At 42.6% G+C, this 27,061-nt stretch overlaps 23 non-coding genes across 23 annotated transcripts; all 23 read right to left on the minus strand.

Moving 5' to 3' along the window:
• Positions 1-476: 476 nt before the first annotated feature.
• On the minus strand, positions 477-558 carry TRNAL-AAG (transfer RNA leucine (anticodon AAG)). The gene has a single exon. It is a non-coding gene; the product is annotated as a tRNA-Leu (tRNA).
• A 1,541-nt stretch (positions 559-2,099) lies between these two features.
• On the minus strand, positions 2,100-2,181 carry TRNAL-AAG (transfer RNA leucine (anticodon AAG)). The gene has a single exon. It is a non-coding gene; the product is annotated as a tRNA-Leu (tRNA).
• A 709-nt stretch (positions 2,182-2,890) lies between these two features.
• TRNAL-AAG (transfer RNA leucine (anticodon AAG)) lies at positions 2,891-2,972 on the minus strand. The gene has a single exon. It is a non-coding gene; the product is annotated as a tRNA-Leu (tRNA).
• Positions 2,973-3,546: 574 nt separating this feature from the next.
• Positions 3,547-3,628, minus strand: TRNAL-AAG (transfer RNA leucine (anticodon AAG)). Its single transcript has one exon. It is a non-coding gene; the product is annotated as a tRNA-Leu (tRNA).
• Positions 3,629-4,337: 709 nt separating this feature from the next.
• TRNAL-AAG (transfer RNA leucine (anticodon AAG)) lies at positions 4,338-4,419 on the minus strand. The gene has a single exon. It is a non-coding gene; the product is annotated as a tRNA-Leu (tRNA).
• A 574-nt stretch (positions 4,420-4,993) lies between these two features.
• Positions 4,994-5,075, minus strand: TRNAL-AAG (transfer RNA leucine (anticodon AAG)). Its single transcript has one exon. It is a non-coding gene; the product is annotated as a tRNA-Leu (tRNA).
• A 574-nt stretch (positions 5,076-5,649) lies between these two features.
• TRNAL-UAG (transfer RNA leucine (anticodon UAG)) lies at positions 5,650-5,731 on the minus strand. Its single transcript has one exon. It is a non-coding gene; the product is annotated as a tRNA-Leu (tRNA).
• Positions 5,732-6,613: 882 nt separating this feature from the next.
• On the minus strand, positions 6,614-6,695 carry TRNAL-AAG (transfer RNA leucine (anticodon AAG)). The gene has a single exon. It is a non-coding gene; the product is annotated as a tRNA-Leu (tRNA).
• A 574-nt stretch (positions 6,696-7,269) lies between these two features.
• On the minus strand, positions 7,270-7,351 carry TRNAL-UAG (transfer RNA leucine (anticodon UAG)). The gene has a single exon. It is a non-coding gene; the product is annotated as a tRNA-Leu (tRNA).
• A 1,518-nt stretch (positions 7,352-8,869) lies between these two features.
• On the minus strand, positions 8,870-8,951 carry TRNAL-AAG (transfer RNA leucine (anticodon AAG)). Its single transcript has one exon. It is a non-coding gene; the product is annotated as a tRNA-Leu (tRNA).
• A 573-nt stretch (positions 8,952-9,524) lies between these two features.
• Positions 9,525-9,606, minus strand: TRNAL-UAG (transfer RNA leucine (anticodon UAG)). The gene has a single exon. It is a non-coding gene; the product is annotated as a tRNA-Leu (tRNA).
• An 860-nt stretch (positions 9,607-10,466) lies between these two features.
• On the minus strand, positions 10,467-10,548 carry TRNAL-AAG (transfer RNA leucine (anticodon AAG)). Its single transcript has one exon. It is a non-coding gene; the product is annotated as a tRNA-Leu (tRNA).
• A 574-nt stretch (positions 10,549-11,122) lies between these two features.
• Positions 11,123-11,204, minus strand: TRNAL-UAG (transfer RNA leucine (anticodon UAG)). Its single transcript has one exon. It is a non-coding gene; the product is annotated as a tRNA-Leu (tRNA).
• Positions 11,205-12,086: 882 nt separating this feature from the next.
• Positions 12,087-12,168, minus strand: TRNAL-AAG (transfer RNA leucine (anticodon AAG)). The gene has a single exon. It is a non-coding gene; the product is annotated as a tRNA-Leu (tRNA).
• A 574-nt stretch (positions 12,169-12,742) lies between these two features.
• TRNAL-UAG (transfer RNA leucine (anticodon UAG)) lies at positions 12,743-12,824 on the minus strand. The gene has a single exon. It is a non-coding gene; the product is annotated as a tRNA-Leu (tRNA).
• Positions 12,825-13,706: 882 nt separating this feature from the next.
• TRNAL-AAG (transfer RNA leucine (anticodon AAG)) lies at positions 13,707-13,788 on the minus strand. The gene has a single exon. It is a non-coding gene; the product is annotated as a tRNA-Leu (tRNA).
• Positions 13,789-14,362: 574 nt separating this feature from the next.
• TRNAL-UAG (transfer RNA leucine (anticodon UAG)) lies at positions 14,363-14,444 on the minus strand. Its single transcript has one exon. It is a non-coding gene; the product is annotated as a tRNA-Leu (tRNA).
• Positions 14,445-22,469: 8,025 nt separating this feature from the next.
• TRNAL-AAG (transfer RNA leucine (anticodon AAG)) lies at positions 22,470-22,551 on the minus strand. Its single transcript has one exon. It is a non-coding gene; the product is annotated as a tRNA-Leu (tRNA).
• A 574-nt stretch (positions 22,552-23,125) lies between these two features.
• TRNAL-UAG (transfer RNA leucine (anticodon UAG)) lies at positions 23,126-23,207 on the minus strand. The gene has a single exon. It is a non-coding gene; the product is annotated as a tRNA-Leu (tRNA).
• Positions 23,208-24,089: 882 nt separating this feature from the next.
• Positions 24,090-24,171, minus strand: TRNAL-AAG (transfer RNA leucine (anticodon AAG)). Its single transcript has one exon. It is a non-coding gene; the product is annotated as a tRNA-Leu (tRNA).
• A 574-nt stretch (positions 24,172-24,745) lies between these two features.
• TRNAL-UAG (transfer RNA leucine (anticodon UAG)) lies at positions 24,746-24,827 on the minus strand. The gene has a single exon. It is a non-coding gene; the product is annotated as a tRNA-Leu (tRNA).
• An 882-nt stretch (positions 24,828-25,709) lies between these two features.
• TRNAL-AAG (transfer RNA leucine (anticodon AAG)) lies at positions 25,710-25,791 on the minus strand. Its single transcript has one exon. It is a non-coding gene; the product is annotated as a tRNA-Leu (tRNA).
• A 574-nt stretch (positions 25,792-26,365) lies between these two features.
• TRNAL-UAG (transfer RNA leucine (anticodon UAG)) lies at positions 26,366-26,447 on the minus strand. Its single transcript has one exon. It is a non-coding gene; the product is annotated as a tRNA-Leu (tRNA).
• Between the last annotated feature and the right edge of the window lie 614 nt (positions 26,448-27,061).

The following is a 27,061-nucleotide window of genomic DNA, read 5'->3' on the forward strand; positions in this document are numbered from 1 at the left end:
TCATATGTGTGTAGCATGTATGTGATGTGTATGACATGTATGTTATATGTGTGTAATATGTGTAACATGCATGTGACATGTGTGTAAAATTGTGTCTAAATGGTGTGTAACATGAGTGTGACATGTATGTAACATGCATGCAACATGTATATCATATGTATGTAACATTTGTGTAATATGTGTGAACTATGTGTGTAATATGTAAGTAGCACGTGTGTCACATGTGTGTAACATGTATGTCATATGTGTGTAGTGTGTGTAGCATGTATGTCATATGTGCACAACATGCATATTATATGTATGTATCATGTATCAAACAAAACATGCAATGATTGCAGCTTTTCTAATGCTGCTAAAGCAGAGAGGTAAGTGTTTTTTGAGATTCCAGTGAGTTGGGAAAGGAACTGCAGTAAATTGCAGGAGCAAGATCAGAGAAGCTTGAGCCCTAGAGGGTAGGGATTTTGTTAAAAGGAGTTTGGCAGCAGTGGGATTCGAACCCACGCCCCCAAAGAGACTGGAGCCTTAATCCAGCGCCTTAGACCGCTCGGCCATGCTACCCATAAAAATGAACACGTTATCGACTAAAATCGGGTGGGACATTCCATGCTCTGCATTCATTGCTTGAGCTGGAGGCCTCAGAACTCTAAACTACAAGTATTCACCACTTTATCCATTATAAAAGGTAGTTGAAGTTGCACGGAGATGGCCAAGATGCCACCTTATGTGTTTCAGTCCTCTTTCTGAGGCAGCAGGTGGTGGTCACTTTACACTTGAGAGTGGACTTTGGGTGCAGCATTCTGTGGCAAGTTCACTTGGCACTCTGCTGAAAAGTGTGCCAGCTTTTCATTAGTACTGCTTGTTTTTTGGTGTCCACACTTAAAGTGTTAATGTGGAATCTAGCTTACAGGAGAGGTAATCACGTTCAGTTGGACTTGTTTTGTAACGTTGACAAGATTTCACTAGTCATCTCATCAGAAGTGTGCCCTTTTGGAAGACTTCTCAACCAAAGCATGCAATTTCCTAATGCTGCTGTTCTGAGATTCCAGTGTGTTGAGCAACGAATGCCAGCAAAGTGCAGCAGAAACTTCAGAGACGCTTGAGCAATCAAGGATAGGCATTTGTTAAAATAGCTTGGCAGCAGTGGGATTTGAACCCACGCCTCCAAAGAGACTGGAGCCTAAATCCAGCGCCTTAGACCGCTTGGCCATGCAACCTGTGAAAGTGCTCTTGCTAAGGACTAAAAAGAGGCACGACAGTCTACATTCCATGCTCTGCATTCATTGTTTGTATGTGACATGTACGTAACATGTATGTAACGTGTGTCATATGTATGTAACGTGTGTAACATGTATTTCATAAGTGTATGACATGTATGTAACATGTATTCAACATGTATATCATATGTATGTATAATCTGTGTAATATGTGTGTAACACGTATATAATATGTGTGATATGTATGCCATATGTGTATTGTGTGTCATATGTGTGACATGTATGTAACATGTGTGTACCATGCATGTCATATGCATGCCATATGTGTGTAACATGTATGTAAGATATGTGCAACATACATGTCATATGTGTGTCATATTAATGTAACATGTGTGTGACATGCATGTCATATGTGTGTAGCATGTATGTGATGTGTATGACATGTATGTTATATGTGTGTAATATGTGTAACATGCATGTGACATGTGTGTAAAATTGTGTCTAAATGGTGTGTAACATGAGTGTGACATGTATGTAACATGCATGCAACATGTATATCATATGTATGTAACATTTGTGTAATATGTGTGAACTATGTGTGTAATATATAAGTAGCATGTGTGTCACATGTGTGTAACATGTATGTCATATGTGTGTAGTGTGTGTAGCATGTATGTAATATGTGCACAACATGCACATTATATGTATGTATCATGTATCAAACAAAACATGCAATGATTGCAGCTTTTCTAATGCTGCTAAAGCAGAGAGGTAAGTGTTTTTTTTTGAGATTCCAGTGAGTTGGGAAAGGAACTGCAGTAAATTGCAGGAGCAAGATCAGAGAAGCTTGAGCCCTAGAGGGTAGGGATTTTGTTAAAAGGAGTTTGGCAGCAGTGGGATTCGAACCCACGCCCCCAAAGAGACTGGAGCCTTAATCCAGCGCCTTAGACTGCTCGGCCATGCTACCCATAAAAATGAACACGTTATCGACTAAAATGGGGTGGGACATTCCATGCTCTGCATTCATTGCTTGAGCTGGAGGCCTCAGAACTCTAAACTAAAAGTATTCACCACTTTATCCATTATAAAAGGTAGTTGAAGTTTCACGGAGATGGCCAAGATGCCACCTTATGTGTTTCAGTCCTCTTTCTGAGGCAGCAGGTGGTGGTCACTTTACACTTGAGAGTGGACTTTGGGTGCAGCATTCTGTGGCAAGTTCACTTGGCACTCTGCTGAAAAGTGTGCCAGCTTTTCATTAGTACTGCTTGTTTTTTGGTGTCCACACTTAAAGTGTTAATGTGGAATCTAGCTTACAGGAGAGGTAATCACGTTCAGTTGGACTTGTTTTGTAACGTTGACAAGATTTCACTAGTCATCTCATCAGAAGTGTGCCCTTTTGGAAGACTTCTCAACCAAAGCATGCAATTTCCTAATGCTGCTGTTCTGAGATTCCAGTGTGTTGAGCAAGGAATGCCAGCAAAGTGCAGCAGAAACTTCAGAGACGCTTGAGCAATCAAGGATAGGCATTTGTTAAAAGAGCTTGGCAGCAGTGGGATTTGAACCCACGCCTCCAAAGAGACTGGAGCCTAAATCCAGCGCCTTAGACCGCTCGGTCATGCCACCTGTGAAATTGCTCTTGCTAAGGACTAAAAACATGTATTTTGTTAAAAGGAGTTTGGCAGCAGTGGGATTCGAACCCACGCCCCCAAAGAGACTGGAGCCTTAATCCAGCGCCTTAGACCGCTCGGCCATGCTACCCATAAATATGAACACGTTATCGACTAAAATCGGGTGGGACATTCCATGCTCTGCATTCATTGCTTGAGCTGGAGGCCTCAGAACTCTAAACTACAAGTATTCACCACTTTATCCATTATAAAAGGTAGTTGAAGTTGCACGGAGATGGCCAAGATGCCACCTTATGTGTTTCAGTCCTCTTTCTGAGGCAGCAGGTGGTGGTCACTTTACACTTGAGAGTGGACTTTGGGTGCAGCATTCTGTGGCAAGTTACATTTGTGTAACATTTGTGTAATATGTGTGAACTATGTGTGTAATATGTAAGTAGCACGTGTGTCACATGTGTGTAACATGTATGTCATATGTGTGTAGTGTGTGTAGCATGTATGTAATATGTGCACAACATGCATATTATATGTATGTATCATGTATCAAACAAAACATGCAATGATTGCAGCTTTTCTAATGCTGCTAAAGCAGAGAGGTAAGTGTTTTTTGAGATTCCAGTGAGTTGGGAAAGGAACTGCAGTAAATTGCAGGAGCAAGATCAGAGAAGCTTGAGCCCTAGAGGGTAGGGATTTTGTTAAAAGGAGTTTGGCAGCAGTGGGATTCGAACCCACGCCCCCAAAGAGACTGGAGCCTTAATCCAGCGCCTTAGACCGCTCGGCCATGCTACCCATAAAAATGAACACGTTATCGACTAAAATGGGGTGGGACATTCCATGCTCTGCATTCATTGCTTGAGCTGGAGGCCTCAGAACTCTAAACTACAAGTATTCACCACTTTATCCATTATAAAAGGTAGTTGAAGTTGCACGGAGATGGCCAAGATGCCACCTTATGTGTTTCAGTCCTCTTTCTGAGGCAGCAGGTGGTGGTCACTTTACACTTGAGAGTGGACTTTGGGTGCAGCATTCTGTGGCAAGTTCACTTGGCACTCTGCTGAAAAGTGTGCCAGCTTTTCATTAGTACTGCTTGTTTTTTGGTGTCCACACTTAAAGTGTTAATGTGGAATCTAGCTTACAGGAGAGGTAATCACGTTCAGTTGGACTTGTTTTGTAACGTTGACAAGATTTCACTAGTCATCTCATCAGAAGTGTGCCCTTTTGGAAGACTTCTCAACCAAAGCATGCAATTTCCTAATGCTGCTGTTCTGAGATTCCAGTGTGTTGAGCAAGGAATGCCAGCAAAGTGCAGCAGAAACTTCAGAGACGCTTGAGCAATCAAGGATAGGCATTTGTTAAAAGAGCTTGGCAGCAGTGGGATTTGAACCCACGCCTCCAAAGAGACTGGAGCCTAAATCCAGCGCCTTAGACCGCTCGGTCATGCCACCTGTGAAAGTGCTCTTGCTAAGGACTAAAAACATGTATTTTGTTAAAAGGAGTTTGGCAGCAGTGGGATTCGAACCCACGCCCCCAAAGAGACTGGAGCCTTAATCCAGCGCCTTAGACCGCTCGGCCATGCTACCCATAAATATGAACACGTTATCGACTAAAATCGGGTGGGACATTCCATGCTCTGCATTCATTGCTTGAGCTGGAGGCCTCAGAACTCTAAACTACAAGTATTCACCACTTTATCCATTATAAAAGGTAGTTGAAGTTGCACGGAGATGGCCAAGATGCCACCTTATGTGTTTCAGTCCTCTTTCTGAGGCAGCAGGTGGTGGTCACTTTACACTTGAGAGTGGACTTTGGGTGCAGCATTCTGTGGCAAGTTACATTTGTGTAACATTTGTGTAATATGTGTGAACTATGTGTGTAATATGTAAGTAGCACGTGTGTCACATGTGTGTAACATGTATGTCATATGTGTGTAGTGTGTGTAGCATGTATGTAATATGTGCACAACATGCATATTATATGTATGTATCATGTATCAAACAAAACATGCAATGATTGCAGCTTTTCTAATGCTGCTAAAGCAGAGAGGTAAGTGTTTTTTGAGATTCCAGTGAGTTGGGAAAGGAACTGCAGTAAATTGCAGGAGCAAGATCAGAGAAGCTTGAGCCCTAGAGGGTAGGGATTTTGTTAAAAGGAGTTTGGCAGCAGTGGGATTCGAACCCACGCCCCCAAAGAGACTGGAGCCTTAATCCAGCGCCTTAGACCGCTCGGCCATGCTACCCATAAAAATGAACACGTTATCGACTAAAATGGGGTGGGACATTCCATGCTCTGCATTCATTGCTTGAGCTGGAGGCCTCAGAACTCTAAACTACAAGTATTCACCACTTTATCCATTATAAAAGGTAGTTGAAGTTGCACGGAGATGGCCAAGATGCCACCTTATGTGTTTCAGTCCTCTTTCTGAGGCAGCAGGTGGTGGTCACTTTACACTTGAGAGTGGACTTTGGGTGCAGCATTCTGTGGCAAGTTCACTTGGCACTCTGCTGAAAAGTGTGCCAGCTTTTCATTAGTACTGCTTGTTTTTTGGTGTCCACACTTAAAGTGTTAATGTGGAATCTAGCTTACAGGAGAGGTAATCACGTTCAGTTGGACTTGTTTTGTAACGTTGACAAGATTTAACTAGTCATCTCATCAGAAGTGTGCCCTTTTGGAAGACTTCTCAACCAAAGCATGCAATTTCCTAATGCTGCTGTTCTGAGATTTCAGTGTGTTGAGCAAGGAATGCCAGCAAAGTGCAGCAGAAACTTCAGAGACGCTTGAGCAATCAAGGATAGGCATTTGTTAAAAGAGCTTGGCAGCAGTGGGATTTGAACCCACGCCTCCAAAGAGACTGGAGCCTAAATCCAGCGCCTTAGACCGCTCGGCCATGCTACCTGTGCAAGTGCTCTTGCTAAGGACTAAAAAGAGGCATGACAGTCTACATTCCATGCTCTGCATTCATTGTTTGTATGTGACATGTACGTAACATGTATGTCATGTGTGTCATATGTATGTAACGTGTGTAACATGTATTTCATAAGTGTATGACATGTATGTAACATGTATTCAACATGTATGTCATATGTATGTATAATCTGTGTAATATGTGTGTAACACGTATGTAATATGTGTGATATGTATGCCATATGTGTATTGTGTGTCATATGTGTAACATGTATGTAACATGTGTGTACCATGCATGTCATATGCATGCCATATGTGTGTAACATGTATGTAAGATATGTGCAACATGCATGTCATATGTGTGTCATATTAATGTAACATGTGTGTGACATGCATGTCATATGTGTGTAGCATGTATGTGATGTGTATGACATGTATGTTATATGTGTGTAATATGTGTAACATGCATGTGACATGTGTGTAAAATTGTGTCTAAATGGTGTGTAACATGAGTGTGACATGTATGTAACATGCATGCAACATGTATATCATATGTATGTAACATTTGTGTAATATGTGTGAACTATGTGTGTAATATGTAAGTAGCACGTGTGTCACATGTGTGTAACATGTATGTCATATGTGTGTAGTGTGTGTAGCATGTATGTCATATGTGCACAACATGCATATTATATGTATGTATCATGTATCAAACAAAACATGCAATGATTGCAGCTTTTCTAATGCTGCTAAAGCAGAGAGGTAAGTGTTTTTTGAGATTCCAGTGAGTTGGGAAAGGAACTGCAGTAAATTGCAGGAGCAAGATCAGAGAAGCTTGAGCCCTAGAGGGTAGGGATTTTGTTAAAAGGTGTTTGGCAGCAGTGGGATTCGAACCCACGCCCCCAAAGAGACTGGAGCCTTAATCCAGCGCCTTAGACCGCTCGGCCATGCTACCCATAAATATGAACACGTTATCGACTAAAATCGGGTGGGACATTCCATGCTCTGCATTCATTGCTTGAGCTGGAGGCCTCAGAACTCTAAACTACAAGTATTCACCACTTTATCCATTATAAAAGGTAGTTGAAGTTGCACGGAGATGGCCAAGATGCCACCTTATGTGTTTCAGTCCTCTTTCTGAGGCAGCAGGGGGTGGTCACTTTACACTTGAGAGTGGACTTTGGGTGCAGCATTCTGTGGCAAGTTCACTTGGCACTCTGCTGAAAAGTGTGCCAGCTTTTCATTAGTACTGCTTGTTTTTTGGTGTCCACACTTAAAGTGTTAATGTGGAATCTAGCTTACAGGAGAGGTAATCACGTTCAGTTGGACTTGTTTTGTAACGTTGACAAGATTTCACTAGTCATCTCATCAGAAGTGTGCCCTTTTGGAAGACTTCTCAACCAAAGCATGCAATTTCCTAATGCTGCTGTTCTGAGATTCCAGTGTGTTGAGCAACGAATGCCAGCAAAGTGCAGCAGAAACTTCAGAGACGCTTGAGCAATCAAGGATAGGCATTTGTTAAAAGAGCTTGGCAGCAGTGGGATTTGAACCCACGCCTCCAAAGAGACTGGAGCCTAAATCCAGCGCCTTAGACCGCTCGGCCATGCTACCTGTGAAAGTGCTCTTGCTAAGGACTAAAAAGAGGCACGACAGTCTACATTCCATGCTCTGCATTCATTGTTTGTATGTGACATGTACGTAACATGTATGTAACGTGTGTCATATGTATGTAACGTGTGTAACATGTATTTCATAAGTGTATGACATGTATGTAACATGTATTCAACATGTATGTCATATGTATGTATAATCTGTGTAATATGTGTGTAACACGTATATAATATGTGTGATATGTATGCCATATGTGTATTGTGTGTCATATGTGTGACATGTATGTAACATGTGTGTACCATGCATGTCATATGCATGCCATATGTGTGTAACATGTATGTAAGATATGTGCAACATACATGTCATATGTGTGTCATATTAATGTAACATGTGTGTGACATGCATGTCATATGTGTGTAGCATGTATGTGATGTGTATGACATGTATGTTATATGTGTGTAATATGTGTAACATGCATGTGACATGTGTGTAAAATTGTGTCTAAATGGTGTGTAACATGAGTGTGACATGTATGTAACATGCATGCAACATGTATATCATATGTATGTAACATTTGTGTAATATGTGTGAACTATGTGTGTAATATATAAGTAGCACGTGTGTCACATGTGTGTAACATGTATGTCATATTTGTGTAGTGTGTGTAGCATGTATGTAATATGTGCACAACATGCACATTATATGTATGTATCATGTATCAAACAAAACATGCAATGATTGCAGCTTTTCTTTTTTTTTTTTTTTTCAAAATTTTTTATTGTAGAATAATACAATAACAAATATTGATAACAATCCATACAAATGCGATACAAAAAGTTGACAGGTCAAAGAAAAATAAGATAAACAGAGAGTGCCTAGATAAGTTGAGAAACATGTGTTACCAACATAGGCAAGATACAGAAAAAGAAGGGCTACGAGTCTGGGGTCCAGTTGCTGTATACTATACATTCCTTATCGCTAGGTCCGGGGGCATCTCGTCCCCTCTCAACACCCCAATGGGCTGTGTCGAGTGGGGGCGCCACGCCAGATAAAACAGGGTAAGGTAAGGTTAAGTGGGAGTGCGATTTAGTCCCAATACGGTAGTAAAAAGGATCAGGAGGAAGGGAAGGGAAGAGAAACAGGTAAGATATAGGAAGAGATTGATGAAGATTCTTGAATCGAAAAACCTGAGCTGCAGGATCATCAGAGCTAACTTACAAATACTGTATATAAAAAAATAGTACACTGAACCAGTGACTTTCGCTGCCGGCTCTGCTTGGTCTGGGGATGATGGATTACTAGTTAGACAAGCTTAATACATTTTGGGTGTGATAACCAGGAAGACCATTGTTTGTAGAATCTAGATTCTGTCGATTGCAGCTTTTCTAATGCTGCTAAAGCAGAGAGGTAAGTGTTTTTTGAGATTCCAGTGAGTTGGGAAAGGAACTGCAGTAAATTGCAGGAGCAAGATCAGAGAAGCTTGAGCCCTAGAGGGTAGGGATTTTGTTAAAAGGAGTTTGGCAGCAGTGGGATTCGAACCCACGCCCCCAAAGAGACTGGAGCCTTAATCCAGCGCCTTAGACCGCTCGGCCATGCTACCCATAAAAATGAACACGTTATCGACTAAAATCGGATGGGACATTCCATGCTCTGCATTCATTGCTTGAGCTGGAGGCCTCAGAACTCTAAACTAAAAGTATTCACCACTTTATCCATTATAAAAGGTAGTTGAAGTTTCACGGAGATGGCCAAGATGCCACCTTATGTGTTTCAGTCCTCTTTCTGAGGCAGCAGGTGGTGGTCACTTTACACTTGAGAGTGGACTTTGGGTGCAGCATTCTGTGGCAAGTTCACTTGGCACTCTGCTGAAAAGTGTGCCAGCTTTTCATTAGTACTGCTTGTTTTTTGGTGTCCACACTTAAAGTGTTAATGTGGAATCTAGCTTACAGGAGAGGTAATCACGTTAGTTGGACTTGTTTTGTAACGTTGACAAGATTTCACTAGTCATCTCATCAGAAGTGTGCCCTTTTGGAAGACTTCTCAACCAAAGCATGCAATTTCCTAATGCTGCTGTTCTGAGATTCCAGTGTGTTGAGCAAGGAATGCCAGCAAAGTGCAGCAGAAACTTCAGAGACGCTTGAGCAATCAAGGATAGGCATTTGTTAAAAGAGCTTGGCAGCAGTGGGATTTGAACCCACGCCTCCAAAGAGACTGGAGCCTAAATCCAGCGCCTTAGACCGCTCGGCCATGCTACCTGTGAAGGTGCTCTTGCTAAGGACTAAAAAGAGGCATGACAGTCTACATTCCATGCTCTGCATTCATTGTTTGTATGTGACATGTACGTAACATGTATGTCATGTGTGTCTTATGTATGTAATGTGTGTAACATGTATTTCATAAGTGTATGACATGTATGTCATATGTATGTATAATCTGTGTAATATGTGTGTAACACGTATGTAATATGTGTGATATGTATGACATATGTGTATTGTGTGTCATATGTGTAACATGTATGTAACATGTGTGTACCATGCATGCCATATGCATGCCATATGTGTGTAACATGTATGTAAGATATGTGCAACATGCATGTCATATGTGTGTCATATTAATGTAACATGTGTGTGACATGCATGGCATATGTGTGTAGCATGTATGTGATGTGTATGACATGTATGTTATATGTGTGTAATATGTGTAACATGCATGTGACATGTGTGTAAAATTGTGTCTAAATGGTGTGTAACATGAGTGTGACATGTATGTAACATGCATGCAACATGTATATCACATGTATGTAACATTTGTGTAATATGTGTGAACTATGTGTGTAATATGTAAGTAGCACGTGTGTCACATGTGTGTAACATGTATGTCATATGTGTGTAGTGTGTGTAGCATGTATGTAATATGTGCACAACATGCATATTATATGTATGTATCATGTATCAAACAAAACATGCAATGATTGCAGCTTTTCTAATGCTGCTAAAGCAGAGAGGTAAGTGTTTTTTGAGATTCCAGTGAGTTGGGAAAGGAACTGCAGTAAATTGCAGGAGCAAGATCAGAGAAGCTTGAGCCCTAGAGGGTAGGGATTTTGTTAAAAGGAGTTTGGCAGCAGTGGGATTCGAACCCACGCCCCCAAAGAGACTGGAGCCTTAATCCAGCGCCTTAGACCGCTCGGCCATGCTACCCATAATAATGAACACGTTATCGACTAAAATCGGGTGGGACATTCCATGCTCTGCATTCATTGCTGGAGCTGGAGGCCTCAGAACTCTAAACTACAAGTATTCACCACTTTATCCATTATAAAAGGTAGTAGAAGTTTCACGGATATGGCCAAGATGCCACCTTATGTGTTTCAGTCCTCTTTCTGAGGCAGCAGGTGGTGGTCACTTTACACTTGAGAGTGGACTTTGGGTGCAGCATTCTGTGGCAAGTTCACTTGGCACTCTGCTGAAAAGTGTGCCAGCTTTTCATTAGTACTGCTTGTTTTTTGGTGTCCACACTTAAAGTGTTAATGTGGAATCTAGCTTACAGGAGAGGTAATCACGTTCAGTTGGACTTGTTTTGTAACGTTGACAAGATTTCACTAGTCATCTCATCAGAAGTGTGCCCTTTTGGAAGACTTCTCAACCAAAGCATGCAATTTCCTAATGCTGCTGTTCTGAGATTCCAGTGTGTTGAGCAAGGAATGCCAGCAAAGTGCAGCAGAAACTTCAGAGACGCTTGAGCAATCAAGGATAGGCATTTGTTAAAAAAACTTGGCAGCAGTGGGATTTGAACCCACGCCTCCAAAGAGACTGGAGCCTAAATCCAGCGCCTTAGACCGCTCGGCCATGCTACCTGTAAAAGTGCTCTTGCTAAGGACTAAAAAGAGGCACGACAGTCTACATTCCATGCTCTGCATTCATTGTTTGTATGTGACATGTACGTAACATGTATGTCATGTGTGTCATATGTATGTAACGTGTGTAACATGTATTTCATAAGTGTATGACATGTATGTAACATGTATTCAACATGTATGTCATATGTATGTATAATCTGTGTAATATGTGTGTAACACGTATATAATATGTGTGATATGTATGCCATATGGGTATTGTGTGTCATATGTGTGACATGTATGTAACATGTGTGTACCATGCATGTCATATGCATGCCATATGTGTGTAACATGTATGTAAGATATGTGCAACATACATGTCATATGTGTGTCATATTAATGTAACATGTGTGTGACATGCATGTCATATGTGTGTAGCATGTATGTGATGTGTATGACATGTATGTTATATGTGTGTAATATGTGTAACATGCATGTGACATGTGTGTAAAATTGTGTCTAAATGGTGTGTAACATGAGTGTGACATGTATGTAACATGCATGCAACATGTATATCATATGTATGTAACATTTGTGTAATATGTGTGAACTATGTGTGTAATATGTAAGTAGCACGTGTGTCACATGTGTGTAACATGTATGTCATATGTGTGTAGTGTGTGTAGCATGTATGTCATATGTGCACAACATGCATATTATATGTATGTATCATGTATCAAACAAAACATGCAATGATTGCAGCTTTTCTAATGCTGCTAAAGCAGAGAGGTAAGTGTTTTTTGAGATTCCAGTGAGTTGGGAAAGGAACTGCAGTAAATTGCAGTAGCAAGATCAGAGAAGCTTGAGCCCTAGAGGGTAGGGATTTTGTTAAAAGGAGTTTGGCAGCAGTGGGATTCGAACCCACACCCCCAAAGAGACTGGAGCCTTAATCCAGCGCCTTAGACCGCTCGGCCATGCTACCCAAAAAAATGAACACGTTATCGACTAAAATCGGGTGGGACATTCCATGCTCTGCATTCATTGCTTGAGCTGGAGGCCTCAGAACTCTAAACTACAAGTATTCACCACTTTATCCATTATAAAAGGTAGTTGAAGTTTCACGGAGATGGCCAAGATGCCACCTTATGTGTTTCAGTCCTCTTTCTGAGGCAGCAGGTGGTGGTCACTTTACACTTGAGAGTGGACTTTGGGTGCAGCATTCTGTGGCAAGTTCACTTGGCACTCTGCTGAAAAGTGTGCCAGCTTTTCATTAGTACTGCTTGTTTTTTGGTGTCCACACTTAAAGTGTTAATGTGGAATCTAGCTTACAGGAGAGGTAATCACGTTCAGTTGGACTTGTTTTGTAACATTGACAAGATTTCACTAGTCATCTCATCAGAAGTGTGCCCTTTTGGAAGACTTCTCAACCAAAGCATGCAATTTCCTAATGCTGCTGTTCTGAGATTCCAGTGTGTTGAGCAAGGAATGCCAGCAAAGTGCAGCAGAAACTTCAGAGACGCTTGAGCAATCAAGGATAGGCATTTGTTAAAAGAGCTTGGCAGCAGTGGGATTTGAACCCACGCCTCCAAAGAGACTGGAGCCTAAATCCAGCGCCTTAGACCGCTCGGCCATGCTACCTGTGAAAGTGCTCTTGCTAAGGACTAAAAAGAGGCATGACAGTCTACATTCCATGCTCTGCATTCATTGTTTGTATGTGACATGTACGTAACATGTATGTCATGTGTGTCATATGTATGTAACGTGTGTAACATGTATTTCATAAGTGTATGACATGTATGTAACATGTATTCAACATGTATGTCATATGTATGTATAATCTGTGTAATATGTGTGTAACACGTATGTAATATGTGTGATATGTATGCCATATGTGTATTGTGTGTCATATGTGTAACATGTATGTAACATGTGTGTACCATGCATGTCATATGCATGCCATATGTGTGTAACATGTATGTAAGATATGTGCAACATGCATGTCATATGTGTGTCATATTAATGTAACATGTGTGTGACATGCATGTCATATGTGTGTAGCATGTATGTGATGTGTATGACATGTATGTTATATGTGTGTAATATGTGTAACATGCATGTGACATGTGTGTAAAATTGTGTCTAAATGGTGTGTAACATGAGTGTGACATGTATGTAACATGCATGCAACATGTATATCATATGTATGTAACATTTGTGTAATATGTGTGAACTATGTGTGTAATATGTAAGTAGCACGTGTGTCACATGTGTGTAACATGTATGTCATATGTGTGTAGTGTGTGTAGCATATATGTCATATGTGCACAACATGCATATTATATGTATGTATCATGTATCAAACAAAACATGCAATGATTGCAGCTTTTCTAATGCTGCTAAAGCAGAGAGGTAAGTGTTTTTTGAGATTCCAGTGAGTTGGGAAAGGAACTGCAGTAAATTGCAGGAGCAAGATCAGAGAAGCTTGAGCCCTAGAGGGTAGGGATTTTGTTAAAAGGAGTTTGGCAGCAGTGGGATTCGAACCCACACCCCCAAAGAGACTGGAGCCTTAATCCAGCGCCTTAGACCGCTCGGCCATGCTACCCAAAAAAATGAACACGTTATCGACTAAAATCGGGTGGGACATTCCATGCTCTGCATTCATTGCTTGAGCTGGAGGCCTCAGAACTCTAAACTACAAGTATTCACCACTTTATCCATTATAAAAGGTAGTTGAAGTTTCACGGAGATGGCCAAGATGCCACCTTATGTGTTTCAGTCCTCTTTCTGAGGCAGCAGGTGGTGGTCACTTTACACTTGAGAGTGGACTTTGGGTGCAGCATTCTGTGGCAAGTTCACTTGGCACTCTGCTGAAAAGTGTGCCAGCTTTTCATTAGTACTGCTTGTTTTTTGGTGTCCACACTTAAAGTGTTAATGTGGAATCTAGCTTACAGGAGAGGTAATCACGTTCAGTTGGACTTGTTTTGTAACATTGACAAGATTTCACTAGTCATCTCATCAGAAGTGTGCCCTTTTGGAAGACTTCTCAACCAAAGCATGCAATTTCCTAATGCTGCTGTTCTGAGATTCCAGTGTGTTGAGCAAGGAATGCCAGCAAAGTGCAGCAGAAACTTCAGAGACGCTTGAGCAATCAAGGATAGGCATTTGTTAAAAGAGCTTGGCAGCAGTGGGATTTGAACCCACGCCTCCAAAGAGACTGGAGCCTAAATCCAGCGCCTTAGAACGCTCGGCCATGCTACCTGTGAAAGTGCTCTTGATAAGGACTAAAAAGAGGCATGACAGTCTACATTCCATGCTCTGCATTCATTTTTTTTTTTTAACAATTCGTTTTTATTGAAAATTTTGCAAATGACATATACAAGTAGTAAGTGACATAACCACTAAAAAGATATACAAACACCCATAAAAAGAAAAGACCATGTTGAGAATAACCCGTAAGACACAATACATGAAAATGCCTATTCTCCGGAATGATAAAAAATGTACATATAACAACCGTAAATAGAAAGGCCTAGATTCATTTTCAACTAAGGGTGCTGAGATAAACTATATAACTCACTGACATACCCCACCGATTAGTGGGAGCTATTCTCACTACAAAGATAGATACCCATGGGTATTCTGCTTAGAGGAACAAGGAAGGTGGGGGAAAAGTAAGAAACGGGGAGTAAAGGAAGGGGGAAGAAAAGGGAAGAGTAGGGATAGGAATAGTAGGTCCTCAGACCAAGGTCTGGCGGTCATCTCCAATCTACATTTATGTAACACTCATTAAGATCAAGTAGGCTTGTACCAATCTTTCCATATTCGCCATTTATTCAACATCTTCATTCTATTACCATGTCTGCTAGCAATCAATGTTTCATATACACAGTGAATTTGGGTGATAGCTAAAACCTCAGATATTTTGGGGGCGTAGTTGGATTTCCAGTGTTTCGCTATCAGCGAACGCGCCACCAATAAGATGTGTGTTACCACCACTCTAGACTCAGGAGGAAAAATGTCTATTCCTATGTTCAATATAGCAAGAGCGGGGTTAGGTCTAGTTAGGATCCCCGACACACCGGACAATACACGGAACAGGGAGTTCCAGAAGCTAGTCAGGCTCCTGCAACTCCAGAACACATGGTACAGATTTCCAATGTCTCCGCACATTCTCCAGCATAGCGGGGACCCCCCACAGACAAATTTGGATATTTTGTATGGGGTGAGGTACCATCTAAGGGCGATTTTTTGTGATAGTTCCCAATGATTGACGGATTTGGAGGAAGCATATACAGCCCGAAAGGCTGCTTTCCATTGTTGAGGTGTGAAGGAGGTATTCATATCCCTTTCCCATAATTCGTAGGGGCGAGACTTAGCAAACTCCAATTTGTTTTGGTAGATGTTATAAAAGAGGGAAATCCCACCCCGAGTTAGGAAGTTGGAGTTGTAGTACTCCCAAGCAACTGTAGGCAAACGCACTTGATGCGTCTTTGCTGCTCTCAAGCAATGTAATATACGGTAGTAGGTAAACCTATCCGTGGGTGAAAGTCCATATCGTTCCTGTAGTATGTCGAAGGGAATGGGCCTGTCCTCAGTGTATAAGTCAGCGATATATTTGATTCCCTTGTCATGCCATGTACCCGTAGGAAGGTCGGGGACTATATAGGAGAGAACTTTTAAGGGTATAGGGAGCTCCTTGGTCTCCTGCACCGCTGACGCTAAATTGGTGAGAGTCCTCCAGGCCAACAAAGAGGCCTGGATGGTGGGGGGAAATATGCGCACAGAGTACGGCTTCAGAGAATCTACTAAGAGCAGGATTGTCAAGTCATCTGTCGGGCACAGGGCTCTTTCCAGCTCGACCCAAGGGGTCACCCATGAGGGCTTGAGCCAATGTTTGACTTGAGTAAGTAATGAGGCCCTGTAGTAGTCTCGAATGTCCACTAGCCCCATACCACCCGCTCTCCTATGTTTCACCAGTAGTGATTTAGCACATCTAGGTTTCTTACCTCTCCATAGGAACTGTCTGAGTATCGCATTAAAGGGTCCAAAATGAACCTCTCCTAGAGGGATTGGGAGGGTGCGGAACATGTACAGAACCTGCGGTAATATAATCATTTTGAAGGTGGCTAACCTTCCCGTCCAAGTCAATTCGGTTTTGTTCAGTTGGACAATGTCAGTTTTGAGTTTTGACAGTAAGGGGGAAAAGTTGGAAGGGGCCAGTTGTTTCAGGTCTTTAGTAACTTTGACGCCCAGATAGGTAATGTGTTCTGGGCTCCAACTATAGGGAAACTCCTTTTTCAGAACGGCCTCTAAGGGGGGGGCACTCCCAGTCCTAAAATTAAGGATTTAGTCGAATTAACTTTATAGAAGGAGATGTTCCCAAATTCCTCCAGGGTCTGGGTGGCTCGTCTAAGAGAGATGTCCGGGGAAGTTAAAAATAGGATAATGTCATCCGCGAATAAATTCAACACATGCTCCCTTTCTCCCACCTTAAAGCCAGTGATGGAGGGGTCAGATCGCACCCTCTCCGCCAGTGGCTCGATCAGAAGATTAAAAATGGAGGGGGATAAGGGGCATCCCTGTCTCGTACCGTTTGTTATAGCAAAAACAGAGGACAGCATGTTGGATGTATAGACCTGTGCGCAAGGTGAGGAGTACAAAGCTAACACAGCCGACAGAATTGGGCCTGAGAAGCCAAACTCCATCAACACCTGTCTCATGTAGCCCCAGTGGATCCTGTCGAACGCCTTCTCTGCATCCAAAGATAGGAGCAGAGAAGGCGTCCGACAGGCCTTTGCATGTTGGACTATGTTGATGACCCTTCTAGTGGCATCCGATGCCTGTCTACCGGTAGTAAAGCCCGATTGATCGGGGTTAATAATAGAAGGGAGTATCGGGAGCAGTCTAAGTGCTAATATCTTCGCATATACCTTGACATCGGTATTAAGTAGAGATATCGGCCTAAAATTCGCCGGGGTGGTAGGGTCCTTACCAGGCTTCGGAATCGTTACAACAAATGCCTTAAGCATCTCTTTAGGGAAAGAGGTCGAGGACACTGCGGCTGCATATACCTGTTGCAGCGTTGGGGACAACTGCTCACCGAAGGCCTTATAATAGTCATTAGATAGCCCATCCGGGCCAGGGGATTTTCCCAGCGGAAGAGTGCCTATGACTTTTTCGATCTCAGACTTAGTGACCGGGGAGTTGAGGGAATCTAGCTGGTCCTTCGTAAGTTTCGGCAGCCTAATCTTAGCTAAGAATGCTTGTATGGCATCGTCAGTGGGCTGAACGGTGTGGGGATCTTTGCTCAGATTATAAAGTGTTGCGTAGTATTCGGCAAAAGATTCTGCTATCTCCTGCGGGTTAACAATTTTCCCTTTACCTTGAGGCCCTAATAAATATGGTATTCTAGATTTAGTTCTCATTCCTCTAAGCCTCTGTGCCAAGAATTTGCCCGCTCTATTTCCGGAGGAGTAGAAGGACATACGCAATGAGCGTACGTATTTTTCATTTTGTTCAGTCAGCATAAGTCTGAGATCAGAACGAGCCCTAGATAACTGTTGAGCTAAATTTGGATCAGTATTAGATTTATTAAGGGATTCAAGAGTTCTTATAGTGGTGAGCAGTTGATCTACCCTATGTGTCCTCCGCCTCTTCTCTCCTGCACAAATCTTAATCATTATTCCTCTAATATATGCCTTATGGGCACACCATAACACCATCGGGTCATCCACCGAACCAGCATTACAAGCAAAATAGTCCTTCAGATGCGCTCTGATGCTGGTAGCATGTTCTGGCATTTGAAATATGCGGGAATTGGCTCTCCAAATGTAAGCTGGACCAGGAGCGTGACCCTCCATCACCACCATAGATACTGGGGCGTGGTCAGACCACGTAATGTCATGGATGGAGGATTTAGAGATTGACTGCAGCAACTGTTTGTCAACAAGCATTAGGTCAATGCGGGAATACGAGTTGTGCCTGGGTGAGAAACATGTGTAGTCCCGCTCGTCGCTGTGCTGACATCTCTAAACATCATATACATCAGCGGCATGTAAGAGAGGCTGAAGTTTAGGAGGAGACCTTTTGGCAACCGTAGTAGAGTCCAAAGTAGGGTCAGGGGTGACATTATGATCTCCACAAATAATCAGGGACCCCCATCGAAGATCCTCAATTTTTCTATACAATCTTTGCAGGAACCGAATTTGGTGGGTGTTAGGGGCATATAAATTGACCAGGGTATACTGCTTACTGTTGAGCTCTCCTTGTACGATTAAGAATCTACCTGCAGGGTCCGTGTGGATCTCTTTTAACACAAAGGAGACCGAGTCTCTAAAAGCAATAAGGACCCCCCTGTGTTTTTTCGGTGCGCAGGACATAAAGATAGTTGGGAAGTTTTTGTGTTGGAATTTTGGTATATTACCAGCTTCAAAGTGTGTTTCCTGTATAAGAAGTACATCTGCCTTGAGTTTGATGGCCTCTTTCCATGCTGTGGAGCGCTTTGCCGGATGATTTAGCCCGTTTGCGTTAAATGAAACAACATTAAAAGACATATCTATCAGTTATTGGAGGGTACTCACGAAACCCGGAGAATATGGTACCAGTAGCGGGAGTCCATAATTTCTGTACATTGTTCTCGAAAGACGAAGAAGCCGACCAGACCATGGGGGATGCACATAGGAAGGGGAGAAAAATAGGGGGAGAGTCATGTCCAAAAAAAAGGAAACAAAACAGTATTAAAAAAACAAGATTCAAGAACCAGAGGTCGGAAATACCGTCCATTATAACGAGGGGGGGAAGAAACGCACTAATGCTCCATAGTGCTACAAGGCCCCTATATGTATCCACATACTACTCAGCTCAGGGAGGGAGCACGTTAAGACTTACTTTTCCTAGAGTTTTTCTTCTTCTTGTGCGACACTGTGTGCCAGCCTTCAGGAGAGTGTGCCATTTTTGTTAATGAGGGTTCATCCGCTGCTGTCGCAGGTAGTATGGCCAGGGATCGTAACAGGGCCAATCCCTCTTCAATGTTGGTCACCACGGTGGTGTTGTCCTCGTGTGTAACCGTCAGTTTCACCGGGTAGCCCCATCTATACGGGATGTTGTGGTTTCTCAGAGCTTTGGTCACCGACACCAACGACTTCCGTTTTTGCATTGTATACTGCGAAAGGTCCGCAAACAGTTGAATGTGAGTAAATTTTTCAGGAGGAATTTGCTGTTTGCGGAACGCCATCATTAGCTTCTCTTTGGTTTGGAAGAAATGCACTCTCATTAACACATCTCTAGGGATATTATCTGGCAAATGAGATGGTTTGGGTAATCTGTGGATGCGGTCCACCTGCATCTCCGCTTCATCTGTAGAGGGAAGGAATGCGCTCAGAAGTTCCTTGGCATATTGCTGTAAATGCGCAGGAAGGACGGATTCGGGGACTCCCCTTATCTTAATATTATTCCTTCTCGACCTATCTTCATGGTCTGCGATTTTGCTTTTAAGCCATGCGATTTCATCCGCTTGCTCCTGAAATGCATCAATCAGAGTATTATGGGAAGTAGCGAAGTCCCCCATTTTGGACTCAATATGTTCCACTCTGCCACTCATCTCTCCAACTTCTTTTTTAAAGGAGCTAACACACTTCAGCATGTCAGCATGCATGGATGTGCGGAGGGAGAGCAGCATCTCCTTCAGCATAGTGTCTGAGACAGGTTTGCCAGCAGTAGGGAAAGCGTTAAAGGGGTCTGTTAACTCTCTTGTGTCTTCCAGGGAGTCCTGGTCTGTGCTCACCTGTCTGCAGTCTTCTTCCAGCCTTGGTTTGGATTTTACTGGGCTGCAGGAGTTCGGGGTGGATGCCGCTGGAGACCTTCCGCGTTGCGCTCTGTCCATATCAGGGCTCGAATCATCCGACCGGGAACTGCATGAGGGAGGTGGAGGTGAATCAGCTCCGCCGGCGCCATCTTGCTTTAGGCCGCGCTCCGCCGGCCTGAAGAAATCGACCAATTTCTTTGGTTTGGCCGCCTCTTTCCTCCTGCGGGACATAGCTCCGGGGTCCACAGATGTTCCGGTTACCGGGTATGTATGTGGATTGACAATTCGTCGCTTCGGTGTTGAGAAGGGACCGTCGCTAGAGCGAAGCACACCGTTCAGGCGTCCATTCACTAGCGCGCGGTAGCCACGCCCAGTTTTTCTTCTTCTTGTGCGACACTGTGTGCCAGCCTTCAGGAGAGTGTGCCATTTTTGTTAATGAGGGTTCATTCGCTGCTGTCGCAGGTAGTATGGCCAGGGATCGTAACAGGGCCAATCCCTCTTCAATGTTGGTCACCACGGTGGTGTTGTCCTCGTGTGTAACCGTCAGTTTCACCGGGTAGCCCCATCTATACGGGATGTTGTGGTTTCTCAGAGCTTTGGTCACCGACACCAACGACTTCCGTTTTTGCATTGTATACTGCGAAAGGTCCGCAAACAGTTGAATGTGAGTAAATTTTTCAGGAGGAATTTGCTGTTTGCGGAACGCCATCATTAGCTTCTCTTTGGTTTGGAAGAAATGCACTCTCATTAACACATCTCTAGGGATATTATCTGGTAAATGAGATGGTTTGGGTAATCTGTGGATGCGGTCCACCTGCATCTCCGCTTCATCTGTAGAGGGAAGGAATGCGCTCAGAAGTTCCTTGGCATATTGCTGTAAATGCGCAGGAAGGACGGATTCGGGGACTCCCCTTATCTTAATATTATTCCTTCTCGACCTATCTTCAAGGTCTGCGATTTTGCTTTTAAGCCATGCGATTTCATCCGCTTGCTCCTGAAATGCATCAATCAGAGTATTATGGGAAGTAGCGAAGTCCCCCATTTTGGACTCAATATGTTCCACTCTGCCACTCATCTCTCCAACTTCTTTTTTAAAGGAGCTAACACACTTCAGCATGTCAGCATGCATGGATGTGCGGAGGGAGAGCAGCATCTCCTTCAGCATAGTGTCTGAGACAGGTTTGCCAGCAGTAGGGAAAGCGTTAAAGGGGTCTGTTAACTCTCTTGTGTCTTCCAGGGAGTCCTGGTCTGTGCTCACCTGTCTGCAGTCTTCTTCCAGCCTTGGTTTGGATTTTACTGGGCTGCAGGAGTTCGGGGTGGATGCCGCTGGAGACCTTCCGCGTTGCGCTCTGTCCATATCAGGGCTCGAATCATCCGACCGGGAACTGCATGAGGGAGGTGGAGGCGAATCAGCTCCGCCGGCGCCATCTTGCTTTAGGCCGCGCTCCGCCGGCCTGAAGAAATCGACCAATTTCTTTGGTTTGGCCGCCTCTTTCCTCCTGCGGGACATAGCTCCGGGGTCCACAGATGTTCCGGTTACCGGGTATGTATGTGGATTGACAATTCGACGCTTCGGTGTTGAGAAGGGACCATCGCTAGAGCGGAGCACACCGTTCAGGCGTCCATTCACTAGCGCGCGGTAGCCACGCCCCGCTCTGCATTCATTGTTTGTATGTGACATGTATGTAACATGTATGTCATGTGTGTCATATGTATGTAACGTGTGTAACATGTATTTCATAAGTGTATGACATGTATGTAACATGCATTCAACATGTATGTCATATGTATGTATAATCTGTGTAATATGTGTGTAACACGTATGTAATATGTGTGATATGTATGCCATATGTGTATTGTGTGTCATATGTGTAACATGTATGTACCATGTGTGTACCATGCATGTCATATGCATGCCATATGTGTGTAACATGTATGTAAGATATGTGCAACATGCATGTCATATGTGTGTCATATTAATGTAACATGTGTGTGACATGCATGGCATATGTGTGTAGCATGTATGTGATGTGTATGACATGTATGTTATATGTGTGTAATATGTGTAACATGCATGTGACATGTGTGTAAAATTGTGTCTAAATGGTATGTAACATGAGTGTGACATGTATGTAACATGCATGCAACATGTATATCATATGTATGTAACATTTGTGTAATATGTGTGAACTATGTGTGTAATATGTAAGTAGCACGTGTGTCACATGTGTGTAACATGTATGTCATATGTGTGTAGTGTGTGTAGCATGTATGTAATATGTGCACAACATGCATATTATATGTATGTATCATGTATCAAACAAAACATGCAATGATTGCAGCTTTTCTAATGCTGCTAAAGCAGAGAGGTAAGTGTTTTTTGAGATTCCAGTGAGTTGGGAAAGGAACTGCAGTAAATTGCAGGAGCAAGATCAGAGAAGCTTGAGCCCTAGAGGGTAGGGATTTTGTTAAAAGGAGTTTGGCAGCAGTGGGATTCGAACCCACGCCCCCAAAGAGACTGGAGCCTTAATCCAGCGCCTTAGACCGCTCGGCCATGCTACCCATAAAAATGAACACGTTATCGACTAAAATGGGGTGGGACATTCCATGCTCTGCATTCATTGCTTGAGCTGGAGGCTTCAGAACTCTAAACTACAAGTATTCACCACTTTATCCATTATAAAAGGTAGTTGAAGTTTCACGGAGATGGCCAAGATGCCACCTTATGTGTTTCAGTCCTCTTTCTGAGGCAGCAGGTGGTGGTCACTTTACACTTGAGAGTGGACTTTGGGTGCAGCATTCTGTGGCAAGTTCACTTGGCACTCTGCTGAAAAGTGTGCCAGCTTTTCATTAGTACTGCTTGTTTTTTGGTGTCCACACTTAAAGTGTTAATGTGGAATCTAGCTTACAGGAGAGGTAATCACGTTCAGTTGGACTTGTTTTGTAACGTTGACAAGATTTCACTAATCATCTCATCAGAAGTGTGCCCTTTTGGAAGACTTCTCAACCAAAGCATGCAATTTCCTAATGCTGCTGTTCTGAGATTCCAGTGTGTTGAGCAAGGAATGCCAGCAAAGTGCAGCAGAAACTTCAGAGACGCTTGAGCACTCAAGGATAGGCATTTGTTAAAAGAGCTTGGCAGCAGTGGGATTTGAACCCACGCCTCCAAAGAGACTGGAGCCTAAATCCAGCGCCTTAGACCGCTCGGCCATGCTACCTGTGAAAGTGCTCTTGCTAAGGACTAAAAAGAGGCACGACAGTCTACATTCCATGCTCTGCATTCATTGTTTGTATGTGACATGTACGTAACATGTATGTCATGTGTGTCATATGTATGTAACGTGTGTAACATGTATTTCATAAGTGTATGACATGTATGTAACATGTATTCAACATGTATGTCATATGTATGTATAATCTGTGTAATATGTGTGTAACACGTATATAATATGTGTGATATGTATGCCATATGTGTATTGTGTGTCATATGTGTAACATGTATGTAACATGTGTGTACCATGCATGTCATATGCATGCCATATGTGTGTAACATGTATGTAAGATATGTGCAACATGCATGTCATATGTGTGTCATATTAATGTAACATGTGTGTGACATGCATGTCATATGTGTGTAGCATGTATGTGATGTGTATGACATGTATGTTATATGTGTGTAATATGTGTAACATGCATGTGACATGTGTGTAAAATTGTGTCTAAATGGTGTGTAACATGAGTGTGACATGTATGTAACATGCATGCAACATGTATATCATATGTATGTAACATTTGTGTAATATGTGTGAACTATGTGTGTAATATGTAAGTAGCACGTGTGTCACATGTGTGTAACATGTATGTCATATGTGTGTAGTGTGTGTAGCATGTATGTAATATGTGCACAACATGCATATTATATGTATGTATCATGTATCAAACAAAACATGCAATGATTGCAGCTTTTCTAATGCTGCTAAAGCAGAGAGGTAAGTGTTTTTTGAGATTCCAGTGAGTTGGGAAAGGAACTGCAGTAAATTGCAGGAGCAAGATCAGAGAAGCTTGAGCCCTAGAGGGTAGGGATTTTGTTAAAAGGAGTTTGGCAGCAGTGGGATTCGAACCCACGCCCCCAAAGAGACTGGAGCCTTAATCCAGCACCTTAGACCGCTCGGCCATGCTACCCGTAAAAATGAACACGTTATCGACTAAAATCGGGTGGGACATTCCATGCTCTGCATTCATTGCTTGAGCTGGAGGCCTCAGAACTCTAAACTACAAGTATTCACCACTTTATCCATTATAAAAGGTAGTTGAAGTTTCACGGAGATGGCCAAGATGCCACCTTATGTGTTTCAGTCCTCTTTCTGAGGCAGCAGGTGGTGGTCACTTTACACTTGAGAGTGGACTTTGGGTGCAGCATTCTGTGGCAAGTTCACTTGGCACTCTGCTGAAAAGTGTGCCAGCTTTTCATTAGTACTGCTTGTTTTTTGGTGTCCACACTTAAAGTGTTAATGTGGAATCTAGCTTACAGGAGAGGTAATCACGTTCAGTTGGACTTGTTTTGTAACGTTGACAAGATTTCACTAGTCATCTCATCAGAAGTGTGCCCTTTTGGAAGACTTCTCAACCAAAGCATGCAATTTCCTAATGCTGCTGTTCTGAGATTCCAGTGTGTTGAGCAAGGAATGCCAGCAAAGTGCAGCAGAAACTTCAGAGACGCTTGAGCAATCAAGGATAGGCATTTGTTAAAAGAGCTTGGCAGCAGTGGGATTTGAACCCACGCCTCCAAAGAGACTGGAGCCTAAATCCAGCGCCTTAGACCGCTCGGCCATGCTACCTGTGAAAGTGCTCTTGCTAAGGACTAAAAAGAGGCACGACAGTCTACATTCCATGCTCTGCATTCATTGTTTGTATGTGACATGTACGTAACATGTATGTCATGTGTGTCATATGTATGTAACGTGTGTAACATGTATTTCATAAGTGTATGACATGTATGTAACATGTATTCAACATGTATGTCATATGTATGTATAATCTGTGTAATATGTGTGTAACACGTATATAATATGTGTGATATGTATGCCATATGTGTATTGTGTGTCATATGTGTAACATGTATGTAACATGTGTGTACCATGCATGTCATATGCATGCCATATGTGTGTAACATGTATGTAAGATATGTGCAACATGCATGTCATATGTGTGTCATATTAATGTAACATGTGTGTGACATGCATGTCATATGTGTGTAGCATGTATGTGATGTGTATGACATGTATGTTATATGTGTGTAATATGTGTAACATGCATGTGACATGTGTGTAAAATTGTGTCTAAATGGTGTGTAACATGAGTGTGACATGTATGTAACATGCATGCAACATGTATATCATATGTATGTAACATTTGTGTAATATGTGTGAACTATGTGTGTAATATGTAAGTAGCACGTGTGTCACATGTGTGTAACATGTATGTCATATGTGTGTAGTGTGTGTAGCATGTATGTAATATGTGCACAACATGCACATTATATGTATGTATCATGTATCAAACAAAACATGCAATGATTGCAGCTTTTCTAATGCTGCTAAAGCAGAGAGGTAAGTGTTTTTTGAGATTCCAGTGAGTTGGGAAAGGAACTGCAGTAAATTGCAGGAGCAAGATCAGAGAAGCTTGAGCCCTAGAGGGTAGGGATTTTGTTAAAAGGAGTTTGGCAGCAGTGGGATTCGAACCCACGCCCCCAAAGAGACTGGAGCCTTAATCCAGCACCTTAGACCGCTCGGCCATGCTACCCGTAAAAATGAACACGTTATCGACTAAAATGGGGTGGGACATTCCATGCTCTGCATTCATTGCTTGAGCTGGAGGCCTCAGAACTCTAAACTACAAGTATTCACCACTTTATCCATTATAAAAGGTAGTTGAAGTTTCACGGAGATGGCCAAGATGCCACCTTATGTGTTTCAGTCCTCTTTCTGAGGCAGCAGGTGGTGGTCACTTTACACTTGAGAGTGGACTTTGGGTGCAGCATTCTGTGGCAAGTTCACTTGGCACTCTGCTGAAAAGTGTGCCAGCTTTTCATTAGTACTGCTTGTTTTTTGGTGTCCACACTTAAAGTGTTAATGTGGAATCTAGCTTACAGGAGAGGTAATCACGTTCAGTTGGACTTGTTTTGTAACGTTGACAAGATTTCACTAGTCATCTCATCAGAAGTGTGCCCTTTTGGAAGACTTCTCAACCAAAGCATGCAATTTCCTAATGCTGCTGTTCTGAGATTCCAGTGTTTTGAGCAAGGAATGCCAGCAAAGTGCAGCAGAAACTTCAGAGACGCTTGAGCAATCAAGGATAGGCATTTGTTAAAAGAGCTTGGCAGCAGTGGGATTTGAACCCACGCCGCCAAAGAGACTGGAGCCTAAATCCAGCGCCTTAGACCGCTCGGCCATGCTACCTGTGAAAGTGCTCTTGCTAAGGACTAAAAAGAGGCATGACAGTCTACATTCCATGCTCTGCATTCATTGATTGTATGTGACATGTACGTAACATGTATGTCATGTGTGTCATATGTATGTAACGTGTGTAACATGTATTTCATAAGTGTATGACATGTATGTCATATGTATGTATAATCTGTGTAATATGTGTGTAACATGTATGTAATATGTGTGATATGTATGCCATATGTGTATTGTGTGTCATATGTGTAACATGTATGTAACATGTGTGTACCATGCATGTCATATGCATGCCATATGTGTGTAACATGTATGTAAGATATGTGCAACATGCATGTCATATGTGTGTCATATTAATGTAACATGTGTGTGACATGCATGTCATATGTGTGTAGCATGTATGTGATGTGTATGACATGTATGTTATATGTGTGTAATATGTGTAACATGCATGTGACATGTGTGTAAAATTGTGTCTAAATGGTGTGTAACATGAGTGTGACATGTATGTAACATGCATGCAACATGTATATCATATGTATGTAACATTTGTGTAATATGTGTGAACTATGTGTGTAATATGTAAGTAGCACGTGTGTCACATGTGTGTA

Source organism: Lithobates pipiens, unplaced genomic scaffold (genome assembly GCF_037356315.1).
Source record: "Lithobates pipiens isolate NorthernLeopardFrog02 unplaced genomic scaffold, aLitPip1_a1.2 Scaffold_28, whole genome shotgun sequence".
NCBI classification, from domain to species: domain Eukaryota; kingdom Metazoa; phylum Chordata; class Amphibia; order Anura; family Ranidae; genus Lithobates; species Lithobates pipiens.